Consider the following 9175-nt stretch of genomic DNA (forward strand, 5'->3'; position numbering starts at 1 on the left):
TGGTTCTACAGGTATGTGGACAAGGAGAAGAGCAACTACATAGGGTCTCAGGCACAAATACCTGGCAGATAGAGAACTGCATATGATCATGAGAAGCACCCAAACAGAAGAAACACTGATTCTGATGGTCTTTTTTGGGAATCTACCTCCCACACTAACATTTCCCCTTTCTGTATGACATGAACCCAACAACAAACAACAAATAGAAGAAAGAGAAGAAACTTCAATGAAGAACTTTTCTGAAGAGATGGGTTGGTACCCAATACAGCAGACAAGTGTTCAGACTGATGTACAATGGGTCTATATTACCATTTCGAAAAACATGTTCGCTGAACATGTCTTAATCAACACAGAAATATCGACCTGTTAAAATCCCGAACGGCTGTGTCAGCGAATTTTTTCCCAGGGGAAAAAATTGCTTTGCCATACACAAAAAAAGCACACTTTCAAACCCTACAAAGTAGGGGGCTTTGCCCCCACACCTCCCTAACTAAATACACCAACTCCAAGACTGCACTACAGTGAGGAAAAGGGCAAATCCTTGATGATGGCCAAGCGATTCTTTTCCCTGGGAAAAAATTTGCTGAAGCAGCCATTTGGGATTTTAACAGATCGATATTTCCATGTCAGTTAAGATGTGTTTGGTGAACATGTCTTTTGAGTCAGCAATACAGACCCATGTACAACAATGGTGAGCCAAATGGAGGCAAAGAAGTTCTGAGTGTGTGTGTCTGTACCTCACATTTATGCCCTACACCTAGCACGGGGAGTTTACATGTGATGTACAAGTATACTAAAAACTTTGGTATACTGGCCAGACATTGTGCTGTTCTTGGCAAGAGTGTTTACCTTCATGTGTGTGTATTGCACAAGGGCGAACAGCTATTGTCTGAAAGGCAGTTTGCAAATGCCGAATGGAAAAAGGATCGAATGTGCAATGAGCGAATACACATTGACATTAGCTCATTGCACATTTGGCATTTTGGGGCAGATTGCACTGTAGTGGGGATTGCAAAATGGTCCCTTTCCCCACTGTAGTGCGATCTTGGAGTTAGAATATTAAAGTAGGGAGGGTGTGGGGGGAATATTTATGTTTGAAAATCAGTGAATCTGCTTTTCGATCTGCTGATTTTTGAACATGTAAAATTGTCGCTGTTATGACTTTTGTGGTTACGATTCACTCATATGAGCAATTGCACCAGTGTGATTTGGTGTTGTAAAGGTAAACCTGGCAAGAGATCACTTCAATAAAGAAATACTGCAAAAGTGATATGGAAGGACATCTATATCTCTCAGATATTTGGATCAATAGTTAATTTCTTGTAAAGGTAAGAAGAAGGGACAACCCATGTCAAAAGAGGCTATTCCCAAATAGTTGTCTAAGGCTATTATCTTTTTTGTACCCACCATAACAAATCTATTCCAGACAGGGTCAAGTCCCTCTCTACCAGGGCCTTGGTTTCATCTACGGCTTTAAGGAAAGAGTGGGATTCTAGAAATATTCTAGAAGCTTATACTTAGTCCTGTCTACATGTTTGTTTGTATTTTCAGCTTTTCCCGGTTAGGGGTCGACACAGCGGAACTCTGGTCCACTAATGATTGGCAGTAGATTTTTATGGTGCCGAGTTGCCAGCCCGACTCCCAATCTTCAGCAAAGGCACGCTCATTCACGCATGTCTTTCGGAGGCCACTCGACCGTAGGAAGGACATGCAGACTCCACTCATACTTTTACAAAACACTGCAAGCTCGATTCCTTCTCTAGGTCCAGATCAAGCTTTACTAGGACCTTCTCCAGGGGTTCCTGGACTCTTCTCCTTCCACCTCCCAAATATAGTTACTATGGTAATCTACACATATAGTTAGGGCTACTGCAGTAGTGATCAGTATGGTGAACACAGTTGCGTAAGTTGAACTTACCATAACAGTAAATGCTTGAATGATCACTGCTGCAGTAGCCACTCCCTTCCTCCATCTCCTTTGTTTTTTTTTTTTTTCACGACAGGGTGCGAACATTTATGCTTTGTTGTTCCAAGCAAATTCCTTTCAGGGCTCAGTCTCCCTCTTTCTGCTGGCAGGAAAGCTTTGAAGAGCTTTGTGCCCAAACTTATCTTTTAGTCAACTCAGCTAGGGCTATTTGACAGTTTGGACATGTAGAAGGTGCCTTGAAGCTTTGGAAGCTGTCTGGTCATTATACCCTTAGCAGGATATAACCCATGTAACTAAGGCTACTGCAGCGGTGGTCATTCAAACATATACTGTTATGGTAAGTTCAGCTTACACAACTGTACTTTCCTTTGACTGACAGAGTAGAAATCTCCAAGCTTGAACAAGAAGGAACTGATACAGCACAAAATAATCTACTTTCAGGGCTACTGCCATGCTGAGTACACTTGACATACAAGCTTTTTGTAGTTGAATATAAGACTAATGCTCTTCATTGCTTTCTTTCTGCCTTCTGTAGATTATTATGTTAGTTCCATCTAAGAGAGAACAGAAAATCTTTCCACCTAAACTATACCTAGTTGGGCTGCAGTGCAAATAAACACCATGATACTACAAAGCAATTAAAGCTGACAGAAAATAAGCCTCCTTCATTCCCTGCTCCTGTGCTAATGTTCCCTGTTAGGGTGGCTACAATATTTATGGGAAGGGGTTATTGTTTAGTGCAATTTCATAGACAGCCTTTGCTAAGTAATTTTATTATGGACCTTCTATTCATCTTGTGTTTTTCAGGTTGAACATACTTGCTCATTTAATGCTGTAACTGTTATCTCTTCTCATATATTTTCAAACCTTAATGGTTTCCTCAAAGTTGCAAGAATATAGTGTTTCCTTGTTGCTGATCAATAACATTTTCTTATATACCGCATATACATGCTCTGACTAAAAGCTAGGAAGCACTTCTGGAGCTTGTTTTATTCAGGAAACTAAAGTTTGATGCCTATTATGGACCAGAGCTAAAATGGAAACAGCACTGAAGAGCTGGATTTTCTTGTGGTTTACAAATTGCCCGAAACTGGTGATCTGAGTGCTGTTGCTTCAGCCTGTGCACATCCTGGATGTCCTTTGTGCCATGAACCATGGCTCAGCCATGAACTTCAGGTAATATGGAGACTTGGCCAATGGTTGGAGTGTAACTGCTGGTGAATGGGTCTTCTCAAGGACAAATCTAGTTTGGATGCTCAGTATTCAACATACCAAACAGAAATCATGTGTTAGAAGGCATGCTACTAATCTAGTGTGAGTTTTGCTGCATCTAGCAGTTTCAGATAGCAGGAAGAAGAAATGTCATGTAAAAAGGTATGTTTTTTCAAAGCATTTCCATCCATCTTTGTCAAAAACACAGACCACTCCCATAAATTGCTTGATATCCTGGGATTATCAAATGCTAGGCATATAAAATATTAGCAAGAACATTGGACTTTTCACCTTCTCTGTTTTCAGAACTAAGGCCTAAGCAACATTCATATAAATACTCATCAAGACAACCGTGCTGAATGTTGTCTTCTGGGTTGTCCATTCCCTTTTGATACCATGTAATGGTTTAGGCAAGTTCAACTTATTTTCACACCATTTGGTAGAATAGAGGCAGGCACAGATTCCAAAGGCCTAAGTCTGCTGGATAGATATAGACTTCTAAAATTAAATTAGAAATATCTAATGCATCAAACAAGGAAAAGCCTAAAGGCATATCCACTACTTACCTAACTCTATACAGCCACCAGATAAAGTCAAGAATTATCTTTTGACATTCTTTTTTTAACAGGAAACATCTTTATTAAGTTATCATGTATGACATAGGCAATCTTACATTCGCATAAATGAGAATAAACCATACAGACGCAATCTCAGTTGCATCCATTGTACATTGCAAACCATGCTAACACAACTGTAGCTGCTTCTGATATTGGGCTATAATAGTGATCTTGCCAGGAAGGCAGCTGATAAAGCCAGTTAAAGCAAAATACACCTCACAAGATGCACTTCTGTTGTGTGAACTCATCTTACAGTTCTGAATTATTAGTTAACTTCTGTAAGCCACAGAAGTCATGCAGCATAGTGACATATTATTTAAGTATTCAGATGGGACAGAATAGTGCATCAACCAATATTAGATACATTTTGTAAATGTTCCTAGATATACAGTAATTTTCTTTCTTTACAGGCTGGCAACCCAAGTTTGCTGCCAACACTCCAAGTCTGTATTTCTTCTTTTTTTACTGTTGGTACTTAAGCCTCAATTATGTCTAAAAGCCAGCAATACAACTGTTCTGCTGATTGATGTCAGCACAGTTTCAGGAAGAACTTCAAAGTAATCTTGTGTTACCTGTACAAAAGGCCACACAAGTTCATGGAAACCATGCTTTCCAAATTCATGACTCTAAACTCTGAGTCAGTGCAGATGATTGGATCAGACTCAGCACATCAGAACAAAAAGAATTATGAGTAGTATTGCAGAAATGTATTTTTGTGGGTGGCACTTATAAGTCCTACTAGGCAATAAATCAATATATCTGCTTTTGTATGCCAGTAAGTCAACACAAAAATCTTTAGTGGTTTTCATGATGCTCAGTGACAAACACACTTCTCATGGGTCAACAACCTTGAAGTCAGCAGACATACTATTTTCTTCAGAAAGTGCATGTTGATTCAATGCCTTATATTTTATCAACTAAGTTACTGGTATCACTATTTTAAATGTGACCCTGTGTTTAGGCCTTTGTTCCTCTCCTTTTTAACCTTGCCACAGATTCTTGTTTACAAAATATTTGAAAAAAAAAAAAAAAAAAAACAAAGTGTGCAAAAAAACAACATCTTTATAAGCAAAACATTAAAACCTAAAATTATAACATATAATGAAGCGTGGGTAGTGGTCTATTTAACCATATTTCTCTGGTGTCCCCACCCCAACCTTTAGGAAAATCCCCAATTTTGGCTAAAATACTCCTTCTAGTCTAAAGGTGCTTTCCTTTTTCTTTCTTATCCTTTTTTCTTTGCTTTTCTTTTTAGTGAGAAAAGATGGTGCACTATAGTCAGTAGATAGTGACAGTTATTGTTACGGACTTCTTTTACTTTCTTTAAAAAATAAATAAATAAAAAAACTAGCAGCACTGCAAAGTCGCATGGATTGAACTTAACCTTCTCCAATACAAACTCAATTTTGAAATGTATGTTTACCCTGGCTTGGTATTAATTTCTCATCATCGACCTGCCCCGTTTGCCATTTCCCAAATTCTTTGAATAAGAACGGGATTGTGGTAGCAAGCTAGACAATATGCAACAGTTAATTAACGTTGCTATTGCTAATCATGTTACTTTTCCTAAAACCACCCAATAAAATGTAAACTGTGGTTAGACGGATGACTTCCAGCCATACAACTCAAGGGTCCAGATGTTTGTCTCACATTGTTGGTCTGTTTCGTACAAAATTTGTGGTTTTCTGGCTAATGAGTGAGGCTTTAACTCGCTAAATAAACATAAACATTTGAGTTTCAGACTTCATACCCTTCAGAAGATGCATGTTAAAGCAAAACATTTTACTCTAGCATCGTTCTAAGTTTATAATAATATTACAAATTCTCCCTGTTTTGGGGGCTTTCCTCAGCCCCCCCCCCTTATTTTTGGATTTGTCATATTTCTTATGCTAAGTGTTTCGGTGCTTACAATGGTCAGGCTGGCGTTCAAAACAGTGCTCATCATTGTAGACGGCAAAAAACCAAGACGAAGTTGTACAGACGCATACCTCTCAGCAGTATAGATTTTCGCAGACTGTCCAGATTTTTTGTTTCATATCTGTTGCCTGTTCTTCATAAAATGTGTGATTTTTCTGGCAAATCAATGAGGAATTAATTCTTTAAATGACAGTCATTTGAGTTTCAGACTTCATATCCTTCAGAAAACGCATGGTAATACAAGACATTTTATTCTATCAACGTTCTAAGGCCATACGCGCAATATTTAAAAGTTGTCCCTATTTTTGAGGCTTTGCCCCCCCCCATCCCATTCCATTATTTTTGGCTTTGTCCAGATTTTTTTGTGATAAGAGTTTGATTGCTATGGACAGACAGATGAAAGGGTATCAGAATCAGGCTTCCAACTAGAAAACATCATGTTTTGCTTTGATTTACCCGTTTTCTTTTGGAGCAGAGAAGTTCACTACACTTCCTCCTGTTTACACTTTTTCCCCTTCCCCGCCCTTTCAGTGCAGCTGAAAACATTTCCGTGCTTCTAGCTACAGAAAAGGCATGCCCATAGCAACCATCAACAAACCCGAGTAAGTAACCAGGGCAGCTTGACCCTGGCTGTGATTGCCTATGGACTGCTGGCTTCAAAGTGTCAATTTAAGTGGATTTATTAATAAAAGAGAAACGGTTCGTATGGAAATAAATCTCAATATTGTGTAAGAACAGAGGGACGAAGTGAGTAAAACTTAACACGAACCTTAAAATCCGGAAACTAAAAGTTAATGCTAGTTGAACACAAAGGGCAGTCCTTGTCAAGCAAATACCTAGCTAACTAGATAAATAGATTATTTCTCTGTGAAATAACGTTTTGTTGGTTAACAATTTAGAACACTGCTATCCTTTCATACATCTAGTTATGTTGTAGTGGATTACACTCAAATACGTCTTTTTAAACGCTCTTAGGCATTGCTTTACTGGTAAAATTGGTGCAAAAACAATTCTAATGAACGTGGACTGTATTAATCGCTATGAAACAGTGAACGTCTTATTTGTAGGTTTAATACTGTTAACATAATATTTATTATTGAAATTCTTTGTAGCAAACTGTGTCACTTGCATGATTTCCACTAAATTGCTTTCGTGTTTCCTTTGCTTAGCATGTAATTTCTGATTCAAGGTGTAGCCTCACCAGATGGAAAGACAACAGCTACAGATTATACTGTGCACTCTCTTCAAATAAATGCAGTCAGATATTATCTTTAAATGGGAGAATTGGTTAATTGGACTTGGTATTACAATATTTTGTAGCAAAATTATGTGACAACATTAGAGTACATTGTTCAACAATTTTGGATTCATTTTGCATCTGGAAACTTTTTATAAATCACAGGTTTCACTTAATTCTATGATGACCTACCATCAGTGGCAAATGGAAACAGAACAGTACTGTATCCAAACATTTAATGTTTCCATGAAACTACATAGGAATGAAAGCTTTGAAAGATATTTTTATTACTGTGCAGCAGTTAATGAATGTAAACCAGAAGTCAATACTGATGTGTGTGATATAATTAATGGCAAGAAAAGTTACATTTTTGTTAATGAATTTTTATCTTTTTAAAGTGTATTGGTCACATTCTCAAGCAACTTTAAGTAATATAGCCTCCATATCATATACAATATCAAATTAAATAGTTTTTGATTTAAAGTATGTTGTTTTGTATTTTATTTTGCTGTTAAGGACAATATACACACATTCATATCTGACCAGTTCCCTTTGTGATATGCAATCTTCTGTAATATGGTCAGAGAACTTGGAACAAAAATGATGAATGCACTACACTGGAGGAAAACAGATTTCTTTGGACTATTTATTTATTTGGAACAGCTAACTCTTTCTAAAAGATAATACATAAACTGGACTCAGTGCAGCACAAACTGATGCTTATTACTAATATTAAATATAAACAATGCATTCTGCTAAGGAAGTGATATCATTTGATTCTGTATATGTTGATTTTTAGTGTATTGTGATAAAGACAATCAGCAAAAGAACATAAGTACAGTCTTATTAAAAGTAATATTATTCTTCAAAGGCATGTCTGCATTAATGTCAAGAGTATTTCTGATAGTAGCTAGAGTTGATGAATAAACTGTATTTGGATAAAACCTGAACAGTTTTAACAACAATAACAAAAAAATGTCTAACATATTAAGCAGAGCTGGAGTCTTAAATCCCTAGTCTCAGTTAAGTTTGTTCTTCAGAGTAAGGCCTTTTTACAAAGCAACCCTCTGCAGAATAATTCACATTCAAAGTAACAATTTTTCTGAATCCTATCCATTGCTTACAATGTGAAGCTTAGTAATAAACAAAAGTATGCTATAAGACATTTACTTGATTGTTTTATAGGAAGCTAACAAAATAAAACTACCTGCTAGTAAATTTAAAGAAAACCTGCAATATATAAATGTTGTTTGTCTTTTTCTGGTTAGGAGTCGCCACTGCGGAACTCCGATCCGCTAATGACTGGCAGTAGATTTTTATGGTGCTGAGTTGCCAGCCCGATGCCCAACCTTCAGCAAAGGCATGCCCATTCACACATGTCTTTTGGAGGCTACTCGACTGCGGGGAGGACATGCAGACTCCACACAGAAGGCACTCCAGCCGAGAATAGAATAGGAGAACCTCTTGCTGTGAGGTAACAAAGCTACTGCTGTAGCGCCACAGTAACCTGAGATATATAAATGTATATAACTTAATTAATCAAGTTGTGTAAAGACTATTCCTTTTGTGAACAATAATCAGATATCCATGATACTGATCATGTCCTAGAAAAAAAGAATAATACAATAGTTAAGTATGGAAATTACAGCAAGAAAAATGCATTAATGGCTATCTAAAAGCATAGCATCCTAAAATGGCAGCTTGCATAATACTGCCTACACAATTGTACCTCATCATACAGAAGAAATCCATGAATGTATGTGTACTTATTAAATACAGTATATACCATCAGCCAGTTAGCTGCAATGGTTTTATGTGCCTACTAATCATTCTTGTGTAGGGGTGATGCTATAAGAGTTACCGTTATATTCAAAATGTGTCCATTTTCTTACCATCTTTAGCCATATTGAAATACAAGACAAAGTTTAATTTCAAAAGTTAATTTGTACCGCAAACATTTTGGAATCTATCCTTTAAAACCTCAGCAAACAGTTAATCAGAGATGCAGGGTAAGACAATGAAATCTAGCACTGATGGTTTATTAAGCCTTTTTATTGGTAACAAAATGTCTGTGAGAGTTCATCCACATGTACAGTGTTTATCCTTTCTCTACCATGTAACTAGATTGTTGACATTTCTTTTTCCCAGTGAAGCAGATCATAATTTGAAATGTACATGCTTTAAGTTCCCTGAATTTAAGCTTTACATTCATAGTGTTTACCGGATCGTGTGCCATTCTGGATTGTGCAGTCTTGTTCTAGAAAG

At 37.2% G+C, this 9175-nt stretch overlaps 1 protein-coding gene across 2 annotated transcripts in view; it reads left to right on the forward strand.

Moving 5' to 3' along the window:
* Positions 1-6257: 6257 nt before the first annotated feature.
* Positions 6258-9175, forward strand: part of LMNTD1 (lamin tail domain containing 1) — a 1453405-nt gene continuing 1450487 nt past the window's right edge. Inside the window, exon 1 of one of the 2 annotated variants that reach the window (XM_044087661.1) lies at positions 6258-6420. The gene's annotated coding sequence lies outside the window, so the exon portion shown is untranslated. The remainder of the gene's footprint in view (positions 6421-9175) is intronic. The other variant, XM_044087662.1, reaches the window with a different exon arrangement.

Source organism: Protopterus annectens, chromosome 11.part0 (assembly GCF_019279795.1).
Source record: "Protopterus annectens isolate FY-2018-M chromosome 11.part0, PAN1.0, whole genome shotgun sequence".
NCBI classification, from domain to species: Eukaryota; Metazoa; Chordata; order Ceratodontiformes; family Protopteridae; genus Protopterus; species Protopterus annectens.